The 25,942-nt window shown below is 35.7% G+C and overlaps 1 non-coding gene across 1 annotated transcript; it reads right to left on the bottom strand.

The window, feature by feature from the left end:
* Nucleotides 1–4,478: 4,478 nt before the first annotated feature.
* LOC123647839 lies at nucleotides 4,479–4,585 on the bottom strand. The gene has a single exon (XR_006738376.1). It is a non-coding gene; the product is annotated as a U6 spliceosomal RNA (small nuclear RNA).
* Between the last annotated feature and the right edge of the window lie 21,357 nt (nucleotides 4,586–25,942).

Genomic DNA, 25,942 nt, shown 5'->3' with positions numbered 1-25,942 from the left:
AAGAATTCACACCACCAGGCACACTACTGAAAGCTCTGGGCACTCTGGAGAAAGCTTCATGACACAATGTTATTAATAGTATATTTTCTGAAAGAAAAGATCTTAATGATTCATCAATGAAAAAGGACTTTTCTCATTGTTAGAAATGAGCCCGGAACGTTAGGCTGCTAATGTGCTTTATACGTGTGTGAAAAAAATGGCATCGATACATTTTGGACTAACATCAAAGCACACTTCTGTCTCGCTACTGTTCTTTTTGGGTTTGACTCTTGGAGGGGATCTTTGAAAACTGTAATAAGATGCAAATTTACTCCAACGTTTCCCTCTCTACTAAAACATGAAGGGCAGCTGTGACCGTTTCTTGGGGGACCAATGCTCTTATAGGAGCTGCTGAGGGTGATGCCTGGCATTCTGCAATCCTGTTTTTGGGCTAGTTTCTAACCTGTCAAGTAAGTAGGCTGCAATACAGCAGGAGTCAGCAAACTTTTTTGGTAAAAGATAAGATAGTAAACATTTTCAGCTTTGGACCACATGGTCTGTGTTGCAACTATTTAACTATGTCATTGTAGTGTGAAAGCAGCCACACAGAATATGTAAACAAATGGGCATGGCTGTTTTCCAATAAAAATGGGCATGCCTGTTTTCCAACAAAATTTTATTTGCAAAAACAAGTGGTGGGCTAGATTTGGCCGGTGGGTCATAGTTACAGCTCCTGGACTAGAAATGTTCTAGGGTCCCTGTTAGCTTTCCTCTGCCTTGGTATTCAGTCTCAATGATTCTGTGAGAGTTCACAATTGGGGGACAGCTGGAAAAAAAGAGGAGCACACTTTAAAGAATCATTGGCTAAGTGAGATTACTATATTTGACTTATCTTTTCACTTGGAATCTTTTAACTCTGTAGCATAATGCCCCTATTATATTTAGCAATTAGAGTGCCATCACAAAGTAAAATGTTAAACCATTATTCCTTGAAAAGAGAAAAGGCTTGTGGTATGAAATGATGCATGCAAGGAGTGTGGGTGATAATTTACTCATATAATCATTTCTATTTCAGTTCTATGGCAAGTATTTCTGGAGATGGCTCACATGGCAGGGAAATCTTTGAGATGTGCATGCCATAATTAACCTTTTTATGTACTCTGATAGAAATATCAATAGTTTTTCCTCCTTTAGCAGTTTTAGCTTTACTTTTGGACTACAAAAATGATTTGAATTAAAGAATGATGATTGTAAGAACAAAGCCTTTATATCTTGGGTTTAAAACAAAACATGCATATTCTTCCTGTTCATTTTATGGCTAAGTTCTAGACACTGAATAGCTACATTTTATTTTTCCCCTTTGGCACAGGGAATTAGACAACCGGCTAGTGCCTCTGTAGGGTGTAGATCAGTGAGTCACATGGTGTGGTCCCCGGGCCAGCAGTATCAGCATCACTGTCACCCGGAAATTTTAGAACTGCAAATTCTCCAGCCCCACCCTAGACCTTTGGCCTTTGGGTGGTGATTAGGTCATGAGGGTAGAGCCCTCATGAACGGGATTAGCGTCCTTATAAATAAGAGACCCCAGAGAGCTCACTTGCCCCTTCCATCATGTGAGAAGACGGCCATCTATAAACCAGGAAGCAGCCAGACACTGAATCTGTTGGCGCTTGGATCTTGGCCTTCCCAGCCTCCAGAACTGTGATAAATAAATTTCTGTTTTTTATAAGCCACCCAGTTTATGGTATTCTGTTATAGCAGCCTGAAAGGACTAAGACAGTCCGGAACAACATATTCTTATGCTAACACAACCTGACCATTTTTCTAGTTCTATGGCATAGTATTAATCTTGGAGCCTCATCATAAACTCATCGTTGGGTCCCTAGGGAGAGTGTTATAGGTGACTGTGCTATTGAAAAATAACACCAAATCAAACATCATAGTGCTTTTAGAGTTTGGATGATTTTTAGAAGTCACCTTGGCAAACAGCCGCAAATGTTTTAAAGAATGACTTCATTGTTTTAGTAAAATGCTATGTATGTTCATTTAAAAAAAAAAAAAATCAAGAAATACAGAAGGTACAAAGAAAAGTGAATAATTTCCCAAAGTAAAGATTACTAACATTTGGTGAACAAAATGCATAAATATAATACAAATGTACAGATAATTTAAAATGGTTTCAGAAAGAGAGATCATATGATTCATGCCATTTTTTAAAACACAGTTTTTATTTTGGAATAATTTTAGATTTACAGAAACATTGCAAGGATAATACAATGTTCTCATATAACTCTCAACCAGCTTCCTCTATTGTACATCCTGTAAGTACAGCTTACATTACCATGGTACATTTGTTACAAATAAGAAACCAGCACTGGTACATTACTATTAACTAAATTCCAGACTTTTAAAAAAAATTTCACTGGTTTTTCCACTAATGTCTTCTTTCTATTCCAAGATCCACATTGCATTTTGTTGTCAGGTATTGTATTAGTCAGGGTTCTCCAGAGAAACAGAACCAATAGGATAAATGGATATATATATATATATATACACACATACTTATTTATTATAAAGAATTGGCTCATGCAATTATGGAGGCTGAGAAGTCCCAAGATCTGCACTTGGCAGGCTGGAGAGCAAGAGAAGTTAATATGTATTTCCAGTCTGAAAGCTGGCAGGCTGGAGACCCCCAAAAGCTGATGTTTCAGTTCAAGTCCAAAGGTCAGAAAGAAATTGGTATGCCAGCTCAAAGCAGTCAGGCAGGAGGGGTTCCCTCTTACTCAGCCTTTCTGTTTTATTCATGTGTTCAATTGATTGGATGAGGGACACCTACATTAGGGAGGGCAATCTGCTAATTTGCTTTGTCTACCTATTCAATTATTAACCTCATCAACAAACATGCTAAGAATAATGTTTGACCAAATGTCTGGGCACCCTATGGGCTAGTCAAGTTGACATAGAAAATTACCATCAGAAGTATGCATGCTATTTTTAATCCATTATTTGAATATAATATCTGATTTTACAGATCATCTCGTAAGTGACAGCCTTCACTTCAAATGCTCACAGCAAGCAGACAGCTCTCTAGATGCCCCACACTTCTGTCCCCATTAGTTCAGCCGGGTGCTTTCCACAAGTCAGCTGAGTTTAAGTTCAGAAACTTTTTTTTAAATTATATAATTTAATTAAATATTATGAAAACCAGTAAAATACAAATGCGCCAGATTTTTGTTGCTATAAAAACTAGGTTGAGTGTGTTAGACTGGCTAAATGTAGGGTAATTCAAAATTTGCTTTTAAAATAGCTGTGAGCAGGACAATAGTACGATGGAGGTGGGGGGGCAGGGAGGAATCTAGGAGGATTCTGCTCTCAGATTCCTTCCCAAGTGTCTTTCAGTTCTTGTTTCACTTTTAAAAATTGAAACTGGAAATCCTAGAGAGTGGTAGCTTATGCAAAAAAGGTGGCCAGGGGGAATTCCAATCAGGTGACCACTCTCAAAGAAAAGATCTTGGCCCCAAATTAAAAGACTAGCAAATTCCAAGTGACAGTATATATGGTTTATGTTAAAATATGCAGCTGGGGAAGATGAGAAAGTTCTGGGGATGGAAAGTGGTGATGGTTGCACAACAGTGTGAATGTAATTAATTCCACAGAGCAGTATACTTTAAAATGGTTAAAATGATAAATTTTACATTTTATATATATAATCACAATAAAGATATGCAAAGTATGGATATTTTTCAGATTCCCTGTTTCAACAAATATTTTCTCATTAATGCAAATGGTTGTGTTAGATAAGAGGGCTTACTTGGTATTAGATTTAGTTTAGTTTAATAGAAGAAAAGGACACCAATATGAAACAATGAATTTCAAGTAAATGATTCCTTTTTGAGATTTTAAATTAAGATTTTAATTCTCTAACATTGCTTTAAATTTAATAGAAAAGATATGAAAAACTCTAAGTGGTTAGAGCAGTGGTTCTCAATCCAGGCAGTGCGAATTCCCTAGGGGGGTACATTTAGAAATGCATGCACCTGTTCTGGGCTGTCACAATTAGGGGGATCTTGGCATTCTCCAGAGATGCCAAACATCACAGATGCACATGACAGACCTAACATCAAAAACACGCCCACCTCAAATGACAATACCTCCTCTAGTGACAGGGAAGAATCAATATATTTTTTAATTTTTATTTTTTTCTGATAAAATCCAATGTGGGACACAAAAGTTTATTAGAATAAAAATATACAAACATTAAAATTATTTCACATCATATATAGTTTTTGTCCCTATTTTTTTAAAATTGCTTTTAAAGTCTATGCTTTAAATAATTTGCACATCTGTAAAGGAATCTTAAATTACCAAAGATGCAATGTATCTATTAGATACTGAACATCAAAACTTAGGGGTGGGAACTGATAGTTATGTCTTACTGCAGTAAATATTTCTGTAAAGGTTTAGAGAGGAAAAAGATGAAAATAATTTCACTTGAAATTAAAAATATGGAACATTTCACAAATTCGTGTCATCCTGTGTGTGCAGTAGCCACGATAATCTTCCCTGTATCTTTCCAATTTTAGTATACGTGCTGCCGAGTGAGTACACAGCATATTTTTAAAATTGTTTTGATTTTGCACAATATGTATCAACTTCCTTATGATATTTGAGGAAAGAAATGTCATTTCACTTTCTTCCACGTCTCTCCCTCTTCCAACCCCATTTTTGGTAGTTATATTGTTCTTTATAATGTCTGGGTTTTTAACATTTACAGCTTGTTCCTCAACCATAATTCAGAGTTGTTTACTCTTGGTTCTATTTTAAACGATTTGATGCTCACCATGAGACTGTTCCATGTTCTGGCTTCTCCATTTCTACATGCCTTGATTCATCTACTTAGTTGCCTAGATTTTGTCATAAAATAGTTTTTATTTATTTTTATTCCAAGAAAGGCTCATGGAGTTTGCTTTCTTTACATTCTTTCATGCTTACTCTCTGTTGCATTTATCCTAGGAGGATAATTTGGTTTCAAAATTTTCAAGTCATTCTTTGTTTTCCTTAGCACTTTGTAGACATTGCTGCATTGTCTTTGGTTTTGAGGGTGGTGTGGCAGGTCTGGGGTCAATCTTACTTCCTCTTTCATAAGTGACTTGCTTTTTGCTGGTATGTCCATATTATTTTTAAAGCATTTTTCTTTTATTCTCTTTTAAATATATTTGATTCATATAAAAGATTAAATATAAAATGCAAATTACAATCAAAATAAAATTTAAACTTTTAAATAATCATTCAACTCAAGAACTAAAAGAATTACCAATATCATTGCATCTACCTTCACCTGTTCCACATCCCTCTCTGCCTCACAAGGTTGCAACTCTCTTCTATGTTTATCCTTCCTTTGCAACATTGCAAATGGTTCTATCATGTATATACAACAATATACAATATACAACATAATTTCATTTTGCTTATTTATGAGTTATATAGAAATGGTATCATACTGTATATTGTCCTTTGGAACTTTCTATTTTCGTTCAACTTACTATTTTTAAAGATTCATTCAATGTTGCATTGTTACTATAGAGTACCCATTTTAATAGCATTATTGCTATATAATTTACATACCTTAAAGTTCACTCATTTTAAGTATATACTTCAATGGCTTTCAGTATATTTACAGAGTTGATTATAATCATCTTCTAATTTTAGAGTATTTTCATCACTCCCAGAAGAAATCTAGGGCCGGGCACCGTGGCTCATGCCTGTAATCCTAGCACTCTGGGAGGCCGAGGTGGGTGGATTGTGTGAGCTCAGGAGTTCGAGACTAGCCTGAGCAAGAGCGAGACCCCATCTCTACTAAAAGTAGAAAGAGATTATATGGACAACTAAAAATATATATAGAAAAAATTAGCCAGGCATGGTGGTGCATGCCTGTAATCCCAGCTACTTGGGAGGCTGAGGCAGAAGGGGATTGGTTGAGCCCAGGAGTTGGAGGTTGCTGTGAGCTAGGCTGATGCCATGGCACTCTAGCCCGGGCAACAGAGTGAGACTCTGTCTCAAAGAAAAAAAAAAAAAAGAAATCTTTTACCCGTTAGCAGTCATTCTCAATCTCCCTCTCTCCCCATCCCCTAAGCCTGACTTTGTCTCTATATAGTCGCCTCTTCTAGGTATTCCATATGAATGGTATCATACAATATGTGGTTTTTCTGGACTGGCTTTTTTCATTTAGTGTAACATTTTTGAGGTTTTGTTCATGTTATAGGATGTATTGGTATAGTCACGTGCTGCTTAAAGACAAGGATATGTTCTGAGAAATGTGTCATTAGGCAGTTTTGTTGTGTGAACGTCATAGAGTGCACTTACACAAACCTAGGTGGTATAGCCAACTACACACCTAGGCTATATAGTACAGCCTATTGCTCCTCGCTATGAACCTGCTCAGCATGTTACTGTACTGAATAATGTAGGTAACTGTAACACAATGGTAAATATTTGTGTACCTAACATATTGGAACATAAAGTACAGTAAAAGTATGGTATTATAATCTCATGGGACCACTGTCAAATATATATGGTCCTTCATTGACAGAAACCTTGTTCTGTGGCACATGACTATACTTCATTACTCATATTACAGAATAATATTCCATTGTATGGCTACACCACATTTGTTCATTCATCAAGAGCATTCATTTTTATTACTGTATTATATTCCACCAAGTAAATAAAATTTATTTATTTGGTCTACTATCAAAGGATGACTATTTCAGTCATTTCCAGTTTTTTACTGTTGCTAATTGTGCTGCTCTGAATAAGTCTCTATGTAACCAAGGGTAATAGGTTTTCTGGTATGTATACATAGGAGTGAGGTATGTTCATACTCAAATTTATTGGATGATGCCAAATTGTTTCCCAAAGCAGTTATACAGGTTTACATTCCTAAGAGTATATAAAAGATCTTGTTGATCCATATTCTTTCCAACATTTGATACTGCCCGATTTCTTAATTTTTTGCCAATTCAGAGTGTATAAAATTGTATTTCACTTCAGTTTTAAATTGTATTTCCTTTATTTCTAATGAGAATGAGCATCCTTTCATATACTGTCCATTCACTTTTCTCCTTCTGGGATGTGCCTGCTACTATCTTTTGTTCATCTTCAATTGGTTTTGTCATACAAAGCAGTTCTTTGTATACTCTGGAATCAATGCTTTGTCAGTCATACATACTGCAAATATCTTCTTCCAGTTCGTGGCTTGTGTCTCACTTTTGCAAGTGCTATCTTTTATTGATTAGAAATTCTTAGTTTTTATGTTGTCACAATTAGCATTTTTTTCTTTGCTGTTTTTTGTTTCTTGTTTAAGACATCCTTCCCTCCTTTGAAATCATAGAGATTCTTTATTTCATTCTACAAGTTGTTTTTTTAATTATGCCTTCACATTTATGTTTCTAATCCAGCTAAAACTGAAAATTGGGTTTGCTTCTCCCACCCCCACTAATATGATAACTAATTGTCTTACCACCACTGATCTGCCATCCCACCCCTATTGTATTTCAAGTTTTCATGTATGTTTGGGTTTATCCTCTGTTCCATTCTGTTGCTATTTTTCAATTTTTCTAACTCTGCCAAAATTACAGCCTTAATTATTTAGCTTGATAGAAATCCTTAATATGTGGTATAAATCGTCATACTCAATTCTTTAGGAGTCTTAGTTTTTCTTAGCCCTTTGTTTTTTCCATACAAAGTTTGAATTAGCTTGCCCATTCCATGAAAAATCTGGCTGTGATTTTAAATCTAAATGTTAATTTGAGAGAAATGACATCATTACTATACAAAGTGTTACTATCCATAAACATGGTACATCTTTTCATTTGTTTCGCTAATAACTTTCAATCAAGTTTTATTATTTTCTCAATATAGATCTTGCATATCTTTTATAAGACTTATTCCCAGATACCTTATGTTTCTGTAATAACTATAAATTGTAACTTTTTAGTATTATGTTTCAAAATTGTTTATGACCATTGTTTAGAAAGCCAATTGATTTCTGTATATTGGTTTTAGAGCCAGCCACCTTATTAAACTCTTATTACTATATTTGTAGATTCTTTGTGATTTTCTATGTAAATAATCATCTGCAAATATTTGTGGGTTTGTCTGTTTCTAATCTTGTCTTTATGTATTGTTTGGCTAGAAACTCTAGTTTTAATAGTGACTGAAAACATGATAGTGGGCAAACTCATCCCATTTGTAATTTTTGAATGGGATATTTTTCACTTTTCATCATTAAGAATGATATTTACTGAGGTTTTGGTAGACACCTTCATTCAAGTAAAGAGAATTCTTTTCTATTCATAGTTTGCTAAGACTTTTTATGCTGAAGCAATACCTAATTTTATCCAAAGCTTTTCTGCATCTATTAAGACTATATATGGGTTTTCCCCTTTAATCTATTATGGTGGATCATAAGTCTAGATTTTTTAATGTTACACTACCTTGCATTCCTTGGTCATGATAAATGAACCTAAAAAACTCCACTGGATTCCATTTGGTAATTGTTTAGGTTTTTGAGTGAGATTGGCCTACAATTTCTTTTCTCAGATCGTACTTGTCTATTTTTGGTACCCAGGTTATACAGAATAATTTAAGGAGTATTTCCATTTGTTGTATAAGTCTGTAAAAGACAAGAAAGTACTGTTGAATGCTTAGTAATTTCACCTATAAAATTAAATTGGCCCGGTCTCTCCTGTAGGAAGATTTTAAACTACTGATTCAATTGCTTTAACCATTCAGTTTTCTAATTCCGAATTGTTTTGGTAAGTTATATTTTTCTAAGAATTATTTCTTCTGGGTATTCAAACGTATTGGCACAAAATTCCTCATAGCATTCTCTTTCTAATCTGTTCTATGTCTATATTTATATTTCATTTTTAATCCTTATATTAGTTGGACTCTTTTCTTTCCTCAGTCTTTCCAAAGGGTTGTCTATTAGTTTTTTCAAAAAGCTAACTTAAAAAAATTTTTTTCATTGTAGTTTTGTTTTCAATTTATGAACTTTTGCTATTTTCATTGTTTCTCTCCTTTTATTTTCTTTGTTTATTCTCTTATTCTTTTCTAAATACATAATTTAAGATGGGTGCTTAGTTCATTTTCAGACTTCTTTCCATTCTAATGTGAGCATTTATGGCTGATTTCTCTCAAAAATATTAGTTCCAACATGTTAATTTTCATTACATTTTAGCTTTAAGCATTGAAAAAACTTCAAGATTTCTTAATTGATCAATGAATGATTATTCTATTTAGAAAGACATGAGAATTTTAAAAATATCTTTTTGCTATTAACTTCTACCTTAATTGAATTGTCATCAAAGAATACCATCTTTCTAGGGAGTAAACTTTAGATTCAAAGTTTCTTAAGTGTGAGTCCATTGATGATAAATTCTCAGTTTTTGTTTAAACGAAAATGTCTTTCTTTTACTCTCATACTTGATAGATAATAGCTACTTGCTCTCAACACAAATATATTATTCTATTATCTTTTGTTTTCTGTTACCATTTTTGAGCAGTCTGCTGTCCATGAAATGATCTTTCATTTCTTTACTCTCTGGCAGCTTTAAAAAACTTTTGTCTTTGTTTTGCACATATCCTCTACTATGCTAGGTATTAGTTTTCTTTGATTTATCCCACTTGAAACTACTGTGCATTCTGAAACTGTGGATTCATAATTTTCAGAATTTCTGGAAATTTCTCAGGTATTATCACTTTTTGATTAGCTTTATTCTCTCCTCTTGTGACTCTGATTTGACATATGTTAGACCTTCTCATTTTATCTTCAATTTTAAAAATTATGCTAACATTTTCCAGCCCTTTTTCTCTCGGGATTATATTCTGGTTAATTTATTCACTTCCATCCTCAAGTTCATTAAATCTCTTTTATATGTGGCCACTCTGCTTTTTAACATGTTTTTTCTTTCAACATTTATGTTTTTTATATAGACATTCCATTTATTTTTAAGAACTGCTTGATCATCTTGATAGGCTTCTGTTGCTTGTTCATTATTTTGATTCTGTACTTTATTTCTTTAAGCACTTCATAAACAATTAAATATCAAACAGTTCTGATATACATGGCTTACTTCCTCATGTGCTTAGTGGTCTTTGTGAACTAATATTTGCCTGATTTTGCCTTGTGGGAATTGGATGAGATATCTTACAAGATGCTTTCCTATGGAGATTTGGTTTGTTTCTGCTAGTAGGTGGGAGGACTACCAACTTGGGGCCACTTTAGCTCTCTTTGAGGGTCCTGGCTTAATTCAAAATCCCAGGTTCAGTTTCCTACTTTGCTGTTGATCCTAAATTCAGTATCCAAATACACAGTATGCCCATTGGCATTTTCCCTCAGTATAATACGGTTTTCTCTCCTTTGCTGCTTGCTCAGTGTGTTTATCTGCTCAAGGCTCCAAGCTCCTCAGCTTGTTCCTTTTTGTTTTTTGGAGGCAGGGAGGGGTTGAATTTGGAGATTATTTTACCCTCTTCTAGGGAGTCCAGCAACAAATCAAAATGTTTTACTTAGAATCAAATTGATTTCCAGCAGAGTCTTGTCTGCCATTGCTGCTGGAAGTGAAAATCCTCTTCTTAATCTGTGAAGTTCAAGTCCAAGAAATAAAATATGCATGTTGACCATTCTGTCTCAGTTCTGCAAGCACATGGTGCCCTGTTATGATTTTTTTTTTTTTTGAGACAAGGTCTTGCTTTGTTTGCCTGGGCTAAAGTGTCGTTGTGTCGTCATAGCTCACTATAGTCTCAAACTCTTCAGCTCAGGCAATCCTCCTGGCTCAGCTTCCCAAGTAGCTGGGACTACAGGTGTGCATCACCACGCTCAGCTATTTTTTTTTTTTTTTTAACATTTTTGCAGAGACAGGGTCTTGCTATGTTGTTCAGGCTGGCTATTATGATTTAAAGGGTTAAGTATCAATTATTTTTGTATTCTCAATTTACAAATAAGTAAACTAATGCCTAAAAAGGCTAAATGACTTGCCCAACTCATGACAAAGGGAGGCTAGAAACTGTTTTTTGTTCAATCTAGTAGTTTTTCAATAAATCCTTCTAATACTCTTTATACCTGATTTTAATAGACATGTTAAATTCCATCTGCAGTAGTTTATACTATGACAAGGTCTATAACTTTATGTCTATGCATACCCAAGTCTAGATGCATATATCCATGTACAATCACATATGTACATAAATGAACCAAAGTCTACATAGAAACTATTATAAGTACAATTTGATATATAGATAAGTATGAGCATTATAGGGAAATACAGAATCCTAATGTTGTCTTTCTCTATAAGAATGGCTTTTAAAATCAAAATAACTGTACACATAGAACCTTTATTTTTACTTATGCACAAGAACGAATAACTTCTGGTAAAGATTCTAGGGACCTGGATTAGCTATACGCTATGTCTCAAGCAGCCTTTTAAATAATCTTTCCATTGAATTAACTAATAGGTTAAAATTATAAATTACATAAATGCACCGATGAAAAGAAAAAGTGAGATTCCTTGTGGGCAGTATTCATCAACAGTCCTCTAGGAAATCTGCCAACATGCACAGTCACTAACATAGCACAAAATTAATAACATAGTCCAGGGAGAGAAAGAGGGAAAACTAGAAGCAATCAGTAAAGCAGTCACTTCAATTTAGAGAGTCACACCATCAAAGCAGCAGAGAGGGAAGGATTACAAGCACACCCTCTGATATGCCAGCATTCCATAAGTTACAAAGAGCTGCTAGTAGTGAACTCGAGTTTTCTTAAACACTATCTGATAATTTCTGTTTTATTAGTTTTGTTTAGGAGATGTATTTGATTATTTTAATTGACAAAAAATTGTACATATTTATCCTGTACAACATGTTTTGAAATATGTATACACTGTGGAATGGCTAAATTGAGCTAATTAACATGCATTACCTCATATACTTGTCATTTTTTTGTGATAAGAACACTTTAAATCTACAAGATACATTTTTAAAGTAATGGGTTAATGTCCTAAAATTCATTTTAGATAATTGGAGGGTTGGGAGTAGAGAGAGGTGTTTCTTACGGTCTTTTTAGATAACTGGGTCATATATATATCATTTTTTAAAAGTTTTCATAGATTTTTGTTTTTTTCTTCCCCAAGAGATTCTCCAAGAACATTTTGGCATCTTTGTTATTTCCATGTTAACATGCAAGGGAAGATAATGTACTTGCATGTTTTTTTTTTTTTTCCTCCTTTGATTTTTCTCTCCTGTTCAGTTTTTGATTCTCCACTCCCCACATCCCAACCTCTGTCACCAAAACACTTCTGGCACATAGCTCCACTTCTCCAAAGCAGACATTGTTCTAGTCAAATGTAACACTAGTTTGACTACAGTTGTACTTAGGCATTTTCTTTTCGGGGAACTGTGAACCTTTAAAAAGCCTGTATTGCTAAGATTATTCACAGTGTGCTCCACATATGCTACTGCACTTGAGAACCACTAACAGCTAAAGATATTTATGAATTTTGTGGGTGAGAGCTGAGGTGTGGATCTCAGTGGCAGAGCCTGTATCCACCCTGGTTAGGGTGGACAACACTAAGGTAAGTGAATTTCTGTGGAGGGGGACATGGAAGAGAGTGGTTTCAACAAGCCAAGTCTGTAAAATGGCATTCCTGAATCAACTTCTAATTATTCAGTCAATGATTATCCACTTAAGAAATTGCTCAGAACCACTGTTTGTTCTTTTCCACTTCTGGCTTTTATATAATAACGTGGAACATTATAGAAGATGGATAATTTGAATTACTTATATTACACATACTTTCAAATCTGCTATAATGTTTCAGAGTGAAATTATTGGTATACTTCATTGCCTCCGGGTGAGCCCTGAAATTTCCAACAAACCCATCCCCAAGGAGACCGACCTCTGTATCTGTGTGTGAATGGGTAGTCAGTCCATCATATTTCCTGCCCCTGGAGAGCTGTAAAACATTCACCATCAACTTAAACATCTTCTGCCTTCCAGATTGCATTGCATAGCTATTATTTTTTGATAGCAATGACAGCTTTACTTATTAGGGAATTTGGCCAATTCTGAGTGACTTAACAGTGAGAGAAACTTGTGTCTAATAACACAATAGATTATTTCTAGTTGCTTGAAAAAGATGTCCTCCTTAAAAGTCTCCTGATGCAGAGTGAAAAGTTAGGGCAGGCAGAGAGGCCTGTTACACCTGGAACCCAACGGGAAGCAGCAGGCAACAATTGGCATTTCTCAGGGGAGCCAGTTTACTCATTATTTCAGTGTTTGTGCTAGTGAACACCTTCAAAGTGAAAATTAATTTCCCTTTTGGATTACTTAGGATATTATTTTTAATGCTGAAGTTTTCCATATTATCCTTGGCCAGAATTTTTTTTATTTTTTTTTCCCAGAATAAATAAAAAAAAAATCATGTGGTTGTTTCCAACAGCACATAAAAATAGCACTTAGTATTAAGTATTAAAATGAAGGTTAAGTGTTTTATTGGTGGAGGGGGGAGGGCAGTGAAGCTCTCCTTAAAACATCCAACAAATGAAATTCCATCTACGTTTGTCTAAAAATTCCAAACAATTAAAACATGAAGCTTGCTAACCAAGAATAAGCTTCAGGATATTAAGACCATTCTGGACCTGCCTGAAGTCATGCCTGTCCATTTTGCATCTGTCACCCCAAATATGGTCTGAGAGAGAATGGCAGGGACAAAAGGCCTTTCTTAATCTATCCAGCTGCCTCCTAGCCCTGCCAGAGCATCCCTGGGCTGTGCCTAGGGTACAAGAAACGAGCCAGAGGAGCATGAAATCAACCACAGTTTCCGCTTCCTCTTCTCACTGCCCTACCCCCACCCCCAATCCCATCAAGACCTCCAGTTTTGAGTGGCTGGAGATGCTTCTAATGCCTATGCAGGTCCCTCTCTGTCAGCTGTGCACTCTAGCGAGGAGCACATTCCAAACTGAGAAACATTCAATGTCAACTTCCTCAGCACTGAGCTTTTAGGTAACTTTCCAAGCAGGCAATATTTTGGGGAATTTTGCTCTCACTTCCTTTGGAAGGGCTTACTGGGAAGGTTTTTAATGTCCTTACAAGAAACTGTGTTTAAGAGAGTAATAAGTTATTTAATTATCCTACTCGATAAAAGGCACCATAAGCACAACAGTACGTGGTGGGAAAAAAATCTCATATTTCTACTTTAATACTATGTAATGTTGCATGTGAGTTTTTTGTTGAACTAGTTCCGAGGGAAGAAGATGACTCTTAATTTATAAGGCAGACTGAATCTAGAGCAGATACAGGGAAGTTGTAGGAATTTGGGAAGTGGCAGTGAAATTCCTCTTTGATTCAGTTTAGTGGTATCTGTTTTTTAGTTTCTCTTTCTGTATGTTTTAGGTTAGATGAGAGAGAATAACAACTTTAGGAAAGCAAATGTATCATTAGTCTTGCAAAGGCAAATGGGCTTCTTCCCTCTTTTAAATTGAAAACCGGCAGATGAAGATCATGGTTATTAGCAGTGAAAAGTTCATTAGAAGTGTCCTTACAGAGCTTCAACTGGACAAGCTCTGGAAGGCTCTGTATTCAATTTGGGATTGACTGAAGCCCAGGAAGGCCCACTGGGTTTGGATTACAGTGACTGAGAATAGCTAGATGTTAGTGAGGCACTTAATTGCACCCGGACACATGAATTTCTTTAGCCCTAGCTCTATCTTGTATCCCTAATTAAATAGAATGTTCCTTTATATTTTACTTATGTGCTTCATTAAAGTTCTATTTTAAAGGAGAAGATAATAATTGCTCTTTGGCTCAGTTACTACCATGCCTATAAGGAAGTCCTACCCAGAATGATACGTCCTAGACACTGGCAACCACCATGCAGAACCCAAATTGCATGGTTGTGTCAAATGATGTAAGACATGGGAATAAAATAAATAAGGAGCATTTATTAGTGTATCCACTTAAGAGACATTTATTGAACGTCTCTATCATCCCTATTTATTCTATTGGATCCCAAAGGCCAGCACCAGAGATGTAAGAATTCCTTACCATATCCAAGAACTGAAAAATCTGATATGATAGAAATTAATACTACAGGAAGTTAGGGGAAGAGGTAAATTTAGTTGATTTGAAAATGTTTCAGAAGAGGTAAAAATACATGTTTGATCGTGTTTTTGAGAGAATGGCTAAAAGGTAGTAAGATTTTCTAGTCAAATAGTTAGGACCAGCAACAATTTCAAGTCAAATGCTGGGAGGCTCTGTACTAGCTACATCTAAGCAAGGAGGAATTCTTTATGGAATTTGGTACAGTGTCAGGGAAGACAAAATCCAGTGCTTAGCTGTGAACATTTTATAAAATTATCCTGTGATTCTTCACATACGTCCAACTCTTCTTGCTGCCACCATCACAGAGGCTAGAAAAGCCAGGTGCTCACCTTGCTAGCCTCCCTTGCCTTGCAGCTTGGGATGGCCCTGACGCACAGTGCTGCCCAGTAAGGTGTAGGTGGAAATTTATTAGTTTGAGGAAAGTCTTTGTGTTTTTGTGATAAAAGAAAAAGATTTGACTGGTGTCACCCCCTTCTCCTGTTTCTGCCTTGAACATGGATGCAATGTGGAGAGCTGCAGCAGCCTTCTTGCTGTCATTAGTGAAAACCAAGAGGTTCAAGGTGAGCACAACCCTGAACCAGTGCCATGGCACCCCCTTAGATGTCTCATTATGTTCGTAAATACAACTCCTATTTGTTTAAATACTCCAGGTACTCTTCACTATTCTTTATCGTGATAAAATATTTATAACAAAATTTGCCATTTTAACCATTTTTAAGTATATAATTTAGTGGCATTAATTACATTCACAATGTTATACAACCATTATCACTATCTATTTCCAAAATTTGTCATCATCTCGAATAGAAACTCTGTACCCATTAACCAAAAACTGCCATCCCCTCCTCTACTCAAGTCCCTCGTAATTTATAATCTACTTGTCATCTATGAATTTGCCTATTCTAGATATTTCATATTAAGTGGAATAATATTTGCCCTTTTATGTCTAGCTTATTTCACTTAGTACAATGTTTTTAAGATTCATCCATGTTGTAGCATGTATCAGAACTTTACTCCTTTTTGTGGCTGACTAATATTCCACTGTATGCATATTTCATATTTTATTTATCCATTGATTGGCTGGTGGACAAAAGTTTCTACCCTTTGGCAATAATAGAGTTTTAAAAGGTAAATCAAATAATATATGCAATATACTTGGTTGGTGTACCTAAGAACTCACCATATGTAAGCTAAAATTATTACTGCTATAACTAAATACCAAACCACCACATACACTTTGTCAACTGTCTTTTGTTTCAAGGGGAAAGGAGTATGTAGGACATAAAAGTATCATCAGAACCTACCATACAATTCAAGTAAAATGATACTCTCCTGGGTCTGTGGCCATCTTCAGGTATAATGGATACAACCCCACTTTCATTTATCCATCCATCCATTCAGAACTTACTAAGCACCTCCTATGGGAAAAATACTATGCTTCAAACCTAAGCTAAAGTGAGACACATGATTAAATTGTTAAAATGACCAAGAAGAAAAGGGGGGGCATAAACATTTCTAATGATGATCAAATAATTCTAGAATCAATCATGAGCTTCAAAACTTTTTCTAAAACTGAGGCTATGTTATTTCTACAGAGCTATCAGTAAGCCAGGCACCTGCCTCATGAAACCCTCATGCCACTAAGTACTTTTTAAATTCATTCAGAAATATTGACACCTTTGCACCTAATGTTTCATTCACAAGAGTAGAAAATAAAAACTCCATGTATTGATTGTCACGACTGGTTCCAGGAAGAGGGCTATTTTTTAAGTGAGAAAAACAAACTTCTACCTCCAAGTAACGAGGTTAGGCAAAGAGGAGAGAGAAAATGTCCGTAGCAGAGGAGCACAGCAGGCCACCTTTATAGGTGGCAGGAGGCATATCTTTGGGAGAGGATCTGATGTGGGAGAGGGAGCATATACTAAAGAACACATTTAAACAGGGAGTGGGAGCGAGGTGGGGAGGAGGAAAGGTAATCACCGTGCAGTGACAGTGGTGATAACGTCTTACTTTGGCATTGAGGACCTTTGATACTTAATGTGAACAGTCAATCATTTGACATCCAACAATTAGAATAATGTTTGGAAGTCAGTATTCTTTGAGCACCTGCTGTGGGCAATGTGCTAAACATAAAATAATTATCAGCTTGCCCTTATGTATGTTACAATTTATTTAGAGAGCTAAGATTCATCACATGATATTGTGAGAAAACAAGTGGAGGAAATGGAAAACCAGAATGCCACTGGCATTCTTAGATGATATGTGAAGGCCATTCCTAAAGAACATTCATGAGAAAGCTGGAAGCCAAGATGCACTGAGCAGTGGGTAGGATGTGCACAGGGGGAACGGAAAAAGACCAAAAGAGGGAGAAATAGTAAAGAGGTTGGCCTGACTCTGGGCCCTGTGGGAAATAGATTCCGCAGTGAGAGCGATGCCAAAAAGGAGACGGGTACTAAGTAGCTCATTATTTCCAGGCTAGTCACAAGAGAATGTGACTACATTTCTAGGTGCTGTAGCTTTGCATTTTCTTCCACCATCCCTGCCCGTTCTTTCCACATCTTGTTGCATTTCAAATCACACACTCCAAGGAATATAATTTTTTTCCCTAAAAAATACACTAGCCCCAACAAATTTGCTTGGGTGCTGTGAATAACCACTGCTTGTTTTCTGAATCACCTCCTTCCTTGATTTTCATTTAAATGGGCTCACTCACCTGGCATCTCATGATGATCAAACCTGTCTTTGGTGGTCAACCTGATACTGTTACTGCTACCTGCAATTTTATACTCTGGAATGAAAGGTGCTAAGGATAGAGAACTTGTCTTTTGTGTGTTATGTTTTGTCAAGCACAGGGTACATTTCTGGCACTTTGTGCTTTAACAAGCATTAACAAAGCACACCCAGGCCAAAGGATATCTTCACATCTGCTGTCCTTCAATATAACAAAAGCAGCAAGCCCAGTGGTCTCCGACTGCTAAGGTGGTGAGAGATTACACTGAGAAATGAGGCCCTTATCACAATCCACATGAAAAAAGAAATAGTGCCTCAAGTGTATTTCCATAAACATTAGAAAAGCCTGAATGGAAATAATCCACACCCAGAAGACAATTGCTTTGCTTACTTGAGGATTTTATTCCTACGATTACTCTCTGATAACTGTACATTGCCAAGTGTAGAAACTTAGAGTCATTCAAAATTACTAGGCTAGTAAACCTAAGGTGAGGAGAGAGAGTTTCAGCAGATAGTATTTCAATGAGAAAAAGAAACTACTGACCGCTGATACTCATTTAACATAATGTTTTAATCAAGAATAGGAAGGTAATGAAGATTAAGAATTTGCTTTTTATTAATAGTTTAGGAGACTGTTTCTGCTGAAACTCTTGTCTAAGGAAAGATTTTATGACTTCTCGATGTTATAAAGTATTTGAAAATTGTTATTAAGAGAAATGAGAATACTGTTAACCAATGTAAGAGGGTTTTTTTTTCCTTTTTCATTTTATAGAGTAAATGAAAGTTTTAAGAGATTGGCTACCATTGTTTTCTCCATTTGTTGAAAGTGATATGTACTGTATATCTGCATTCTTGCATCAGGGGAAAAGAGAATCTATGAAAATGGGAAACTTTAGAGGTTGCAATAATTAATGTGGTAGCTACACTGGTTAGAAATTCAATTGACTAAATATTGTACAAAATCATTTTAATCCACTACAGAAATTAAAAAGTTAAATTCATTCAGTAAACTGGCTATCAAATGAATGGACCAGTTAAAGAGTATTTTAGAACCTATTTTGATTGCATGAGAAATCAAAATCATGGTCTTCCTTCCTTAGATAATTATTTGTTTTGCCTCAAAAGTAAAATGAGCTTATTCTTCAAGAATGTGGGCTACCACCAAAAGGGTTAATATTTCCAAATCCTTCAATAAGGTTAGATTACATAAAAACAAAATGCCATAGCCCATTAAGACATCAGGCATTCTATTTTATGGTATATATTTAAATCTACACAAATCCATGATTTAGAAAGAGCCATATAATTTAATTAGCATTAATCAATGTTGGTTTAACAGAAGGCAGAAGAAAATTTCTTCCAGGTAGATATTAAAGAAAACCAAAAACTAAAACCCAAATTAATAATACATAGATTTATAGTAATTTATATCCCAAAAATTTAATCTAAAAACTTTAACACTGTGTGGAAAATTATAATAAATATAAAATGTTTTTATTTTATTAGGGTTGACACAGCTAATTGAACAAAAGGTAAATTTCTACTTTCAAAAAATTTAAGAAGCTTAATTAAGTGTAGGATACAAGATAACTTTGGGAGCATTAAGGAAATGTAGCATATTCTAGTATGGACATCTAAAAGGTTGCCTAAAGACTTCCAACATAGACTCAAGGGCTACTTCTAACATAGATGGGATATGAACATCACACATTTCCTTGAATGAATAGTGACTCAATCATTCGCCTATTCAACAAACTTTTACTGAGCACAGGCATCATGTTAAACATGGAAGTATATGTTAGGATCCATTTAGAGTTATGAAACAGACAAGTAAACAGTTATAAGACTGTGGATCAAGAAATTTGAAAAAGGAGAGTGTAGGGTGTAGTATAGGAACATAGAAGGCCATCCAGCACAGCTTAGGTAGAATAAGGGAAGACTTCCCAGAGGAGATGATACCTGAAAAAAATCTTGCAAATAGGATTTAGCTGGGTGAAGAAGGAAGGCCAAGGGCATTCAAGGCAAAGGGAATAGAATATAAGGATGGTGAGAGAAGGAAATGGCATGTTAAATGGTACACGGCAATCCTCAACAGGGCAAGAACACAGAGTATATGAGCTGAAATACCATGTGGCAAGACTGAAGAGGCAGGTGGGGGCCCTTGTTTGCCTTAAAAAAAAAAAAAAAAAATGCTTCAATTCTCCAGGGACACCACAGAGAGGCCTTGAGGGATTTAATCTGTATTTCTTAATACATTCCATCTGGCTTTAGTGTAGAGGACGAATGGGAGGGGAGGCTTAACTGGATATAGGGAGAAATGATAAAGGCCTGGACTAAAGTAGTGATAGTGGGTCTGGAGTACACATTTGAGAGATTTTTAAGATGTATAATTAACAAATGTTTATCTTCAATCGAGTATGGAGGTAAGAAGGAAGAATGGATAGATTCTTACATTTCATGCTTGGGTAGTCCGGGGCCTCAAATAATATGGTCAGCACTTTGAAACATGTAGGGAAGCATGGCTATCATCAGTAACCCAGCAAAAAAGGTGCTTCTTTCTCCTAAAACCTATGTATTTGTTGATGGATGCTAACTGAACCAGACCAGCTTGTGTGTCTGCCACCTCTGGGTACAGGAATGGTAACAAGTATCATAGTTCCCACCAGGACCACATAAAGTATGGAAGGAAGTCCTCAAAGGAAAGTGAGGCAGAGGAAAGGAGATGAGAAAGAATGTAGAGCAACTAAAAGTAGCACCTACCATGGTCTGCTACAGAAGCTGAGAGTAGGAGTTGAGAGAGATATTTGATAGTAAATTATGGATATGGATATGAACTTGAGAGAGTTCTGGGCTGGAAGAATGATTTGGATGACACTAGTGGCAGATAGGCATGGATATGATTCTGTAGGGAGGAGACAGAAAAGGTAGAGAAGAGAAACGAAGATGGAATTCTGGGGAACACCAACATTTTAGGGGTAGAGGGAGGAAAAGAGGTCCCCAAAGGTCTAAGATGGAATGGTTATAGAGATGGAAGGGAAACCAGAAAAGCAGTGTCACAGAAATTGTCTTGAAGACAATTTCAAGAGAGTGGGATAATTGCCTCATAGAAAAAGAGATAAAGGCATTTGGCAGGTTTTAAAGTTGGCTCTAGTATGAACCAGTTCAGTGGAAGTTCTAACTAGGGATGGGAAATCAGATTGCAGAAGTGGGTAAGTGAATAGAAAGTAAGGAAGTAGAGACACAAATATAGACCAGTCTCTCAAGAAGTTTGACTTTAAAGAGAAGGAAAAAGAGCTCATAGTTGGAGTTGGATGGGAAAGATCTAAACATGTTTATATGACAAAGGCATAGAATTGAACAGGAAATATAAGACAGAGATACAGGAGAGTACTAAAAGAAAGATACACTACTCCTAGAAAAATAAATTTTTTCTAAAACAAGGTCATTTAAAAGACTTGAATGTGCTTGGAGGAAAGCATATGAAAAAGGAAAACATTTTTCAAGGACAGGTCAGATAGGATTAATAAATTCTGGGACAGGAATACACACAAACAAGAACACACAAGGGAAACTTGGCAGCTAAATAAAACCTCAAATGAGTTAATCCACAGCACCAAAATACACTGTATTGTCTAGAATCAGCTCTTATTCATCATGAGGAAATACACAGTCATTATGGGCAGAGGAAAGCATAATCTGAGAAACATGGAAAATACCCCAAACAGTAAAAGGCACAATTTGTAAAGGCTTGGTAAACTAAGCATTATTTTCAGCTACACAAATACAGCTCTTACTGAGGCTGGAGAAACTATAAAAGTTTTGAAATTCAATTCCTTTGCTTTTGGGAAATCTCATTTATAGATGATTTAATGATTTATATCACTGGTTCACTCAACAAATCCTGATTGAGGATGTATTATGTGCTAAGCACAAGTCCAGTAGAACTTCAGTGAGAGAGCATAGAATCTTAAGTGAAATGGGAGTGGGGTTAATTTTTGAAAAAGCATATTCAATTTACCTATTATTGTCCTTGTGATAACAAATACAAGACAAAATTTGTCAAAAATCTTGGCTGGTGGAATACATGGAGGACACAGTGACAAAACATTGTAGGGCATATTAGTTTTAAAAGTGGGACAGATATTCGCCTAACAGCTCAGGCATTTCTCTTTAGAAGAGATTCAATATAAAGATAAAATGTTTGGATTCCTTTTTACTCCATTAAATTCAAGTTCTACTTTCCGCTATGGGGTAAGCAAAACAAGGAAGAAATATATATTTAATTATGGAGGTGTAGACCTATATTTTTAAAAAATTCTATTGGCTATTTGTTCTTTATAGTTCTTACCAGGGCCATTCCATCTGCTAATCACCTTTATTCCTTCTACTGCTGTCTACATCCTTAGGGTTAGGAAACTCAAATAGCTACCTGAGGTAGAAACTTCCAGATTTTCCTCACAAACAGGAGCTAAGTTTCCTGCGAGGGAAAGAGAAAAGTTTAGTGTTCCTGTTTTAAGCTGTGTTAATTGATAGTTACAGCTGGTATGGTGTAAGATAGAAGACTACATACAGTCTGTTCCAGGCTCAGAAATACATATGGATAAACACACATTCTTCTGAAGATCCAAAACAGGGATGAAGGGGAGAGACTAAAGGGAAGGAAAGATGGAGTACTTAGGCTTTATCTTAGACCAACTTCCTGTTTGCTTTTCAGCATCCACTTACCGCTTTTTTTGTCCTGAGAAGGCCTATTCAAATGACTAAGTTAACAATATCATACACAGCGTGTTAGTGTACAATATACCCTGTAGGTGTAAGAACTCATCTTTGTTTTGCTCTTGTCCTTGAACAAAAGCTGCCGCTTCCCTAGCCTCCCAAATGTTCCTAGCCATTGTGTAGAAATACATTAATTTTAAAACAAAATAAATTATGTACCTTTTGAAAAACAAAATTAAAAGAAAAGCCATACATATAAACACAATGAAATCGACATTACTCTGTTGCTGCTTCCATACCCCTCAGAGTCAGAGCCAACACCTGTGGCCACAGGGGCAGACTTGGCAACTGCAGAACCCAGATGTCAGACACTGGATTGTACATCCCTGGCAGCAGTTCTAAGTTGCAGCCTGTCTCCTTAAGTGACCTCTGAAATGGTCTATTGTCTGACTCCCTTTCTGGCCTGGGTAGTCACTAATAAGCTGTCTGTCGGGATTGATTCGGAGTTAGCCTGCTTCATGGGTTCTGGATGCAATTATCCTTTGCTTTACCTTTGTAAGAAATTTATTTCCTTTGCAAGGGTGAAAATTGGGACTAGGCAAATTCTTGCCAAAGAACCAAATTTAGGTTTCCTCCAAGGACAAAATAAGATGCTTTTTGCTTTGATTGACTGTCCCTTTCCCAATTGGATGACATCAACTTTGTTTTAGTACACATTGCATTTTTTTTGTTAATCAGAAGTAAAATTAAGAGTTTCTGGGGCACCTCTCCCCTCCAAAAGATGACTGGATTTCCTTTTACTGCTTCTTAAAACTACTTCTTAAAGGTTGAAAATGAAATCTATCTTTCTTAAGGAGATACAACTTTATTTTTGCTATTCCTGAAAAGAGTCTCACCTATTACAGAGAAGCAATCTTTGTCTCATGAGTTTTCTTGGTTTTTTAAAGGAGGATAATTACAGTATCACTTCATCTCCATAACACTTGCAGAAAAATGGCCTATGTGTAAGATGCAACCATCTTATGAATGAGGTAGGAAAAGGTCAAGTATCTAAGCCGGGTGCACTTACAACACAATGCTTGTAGCCCTGCAAGGAAGGTCTTATGGTTACAGTCATGGCAAGCTAAGGAGAAATATGCCTGTTATTTACAGGAAGATGAATTCTGAGGAAACCATAGAATATATTACCATATCCAACATCAAATGGTATTCATCTGGGCCATGTAAAATGTTCTAAATTTCCTTTATCAACTTTTATAAAAATGTACATGTGTCTCTTGGCTATCACTGATTTAGACTTGGAAAAAGAATATTTATACATTCATACTAATATAAATAAGTAATTGATAAATAAATTGGGGAGAAGAGACAAATTTCCCATGCAGAAGAATTCCAAATAATTTTGTATGATACTTGCCCCTCAAGGAGGTGGGGTTTAATTCCCTACCCCTTGAGTGTGGGCTGTGCTTTGTGATTTAATTTTGAAGAATAGAGTTATAAAAAGGTTGGGGAGAATAACTTTACAGTGGAAAAACCTGGGAAATACACTACCTTGGCCTTAGCATCAGAAGGAATGTCATGTTTATAGCACATATTCTTGATATGATATGACCTCCTGGAAGGGCACATCACCTTCAAAGTATTTCTTCCAAACCCCAAAACCCCAGTCTAACCATGTGAAAACATCAGATAAACCCCGCTTGAGAAACATTCTATAAAATACCTGACCAGTACTCCTTACAACTGTCAAGGTCATCAAAAACAAGAAGTCTGAGAAACTGCTGAAGCCAAGAGGAGCCTAAGAAGATAGGACGACTAAATGTAATGTGCTATACTGGGTAGGATGCTAGAAGAGAAAAAGGATATTAGAGGAAAACTATGAAATCTGAATGGAGTGTGGAGTTTAGTTAATAGCAATGTACCAATGTTCGTTCCTTAGTTGTGACCAATGTACCCTAGTAACATAAGATGTGAAGAGTGGAAACTGGGTGAGGGATATATGGGGACACATTGTACTATCTTCGTAACTTTTCCGCAAATTTAAAACTATTCTAAAATAAAAAGTTTACTTAAATTTTAAAAAAGATCAACATACTGACTGTAACAGAGTTCCTGTGCCTCAATCAATACATGTCTTTCTCTCACACACCTACCCACCAAACCATATGGCATAAAGTCATTTTCCTGAAACAACAATATATCCTCTTTGAAGCCAATGTATGGAGTAGTATGGAGTTAGACTTATTCTTAGAGTTTTAGATTTCCCAATAATATTTAGGTCATATTATCAGGAATATGGCACAAATGCTCAAAAAGATGATGTCCACAAACCTGTATTTCTCAGTGGCTTGAGAATGGGTTTGACAGAACATCCTTCAACCACCTACCCAATAAACTTGCATTTCATGTGGATGTTATTAATGACATGATTAATAAGACAATGCATTAATTTCTGAAAGTAACATTCTTTGCTGGATTACTAAGGGCAGTGTCCATGTATTGATCAGTTGTTATTGTGGGAGGTATAGGGGTGAAGTCTGATGTACCACTGTTTCAGAACATGGATGAGATTATTTCCTTGGTTCTCCTCACCTGTCCTTTAGATGTACAGGAGATGAAGTCTCTGGGAATCTTAGCAGGGATTTTCTTTCATGCTATTTTCAATTTATCATTTTACTCTAGGAAAAATAAGTGTTCGTATCAATGAATGTTTACTTTGAAAATACTGTGGGTTTCTAGAATTGTTAACAAAAATTGTGGCTTTGTTAACACTTTAATGGTAAAAATTTAAAAGTTCAGTTAATCAAATGTAATTAACCAGAATAACAAATTGATTAGAATTGTCTACTTCTATTTTTAGAAAAGATTGTAAATGCCATTAATTATCTAACTATTTTTAGGAAAGATTGGAAATGCCATTAAATTAAATGCCATTACATAAAGAATGTAAATGGGAAGAACATACATGTAACTTCCTAAATAGATTTTAGGGCCAAAAAATAAGACTCAGTAAAATCACTTGTACATTCTACATCTATAGTACTTTACAATAATAAGGAAAAGGACAATAATCTTTGATAAGAGAAAGACAAAAAATGTTTACTAAAGAATCTTAGTTAAGGCAGAAGAGTCAACTAACATACTTTAGAAATATTTTTCATAGTGAGGTCTTTAATATGGAAAAAAATACTGGGGCAGAGGGGATCTACAATTAAAGGTAGGTAGCTATTTTTTATGTTATGCTTTAAGTTCAATTAATGTATATTTTGCATTTCATTAGACTATTGTGTGCGTGTGGTTATTAATGAGAATTGTAATAGTCCTTTTCCCAGAACACTGATGATGTTGCAAGGTATGGAC

The sequence above is a fragment of the Lemur catta genome, chromosome 11 (genome assembly GCF_020740605.2).
Source record: "Lemur catta isolate mLemCat1 chromosome 11, mLemCat1.pri, whole genome shotgun sequence".
Lineage (NCBI taxonomy): Eukaryota > Metazoa > Chordata > Mammalia > Primates > Lemuridae > Lemur > Lemur catta.
This window is presented reverse-complemented; position numbering and strand designations above follow the sequence as displayed.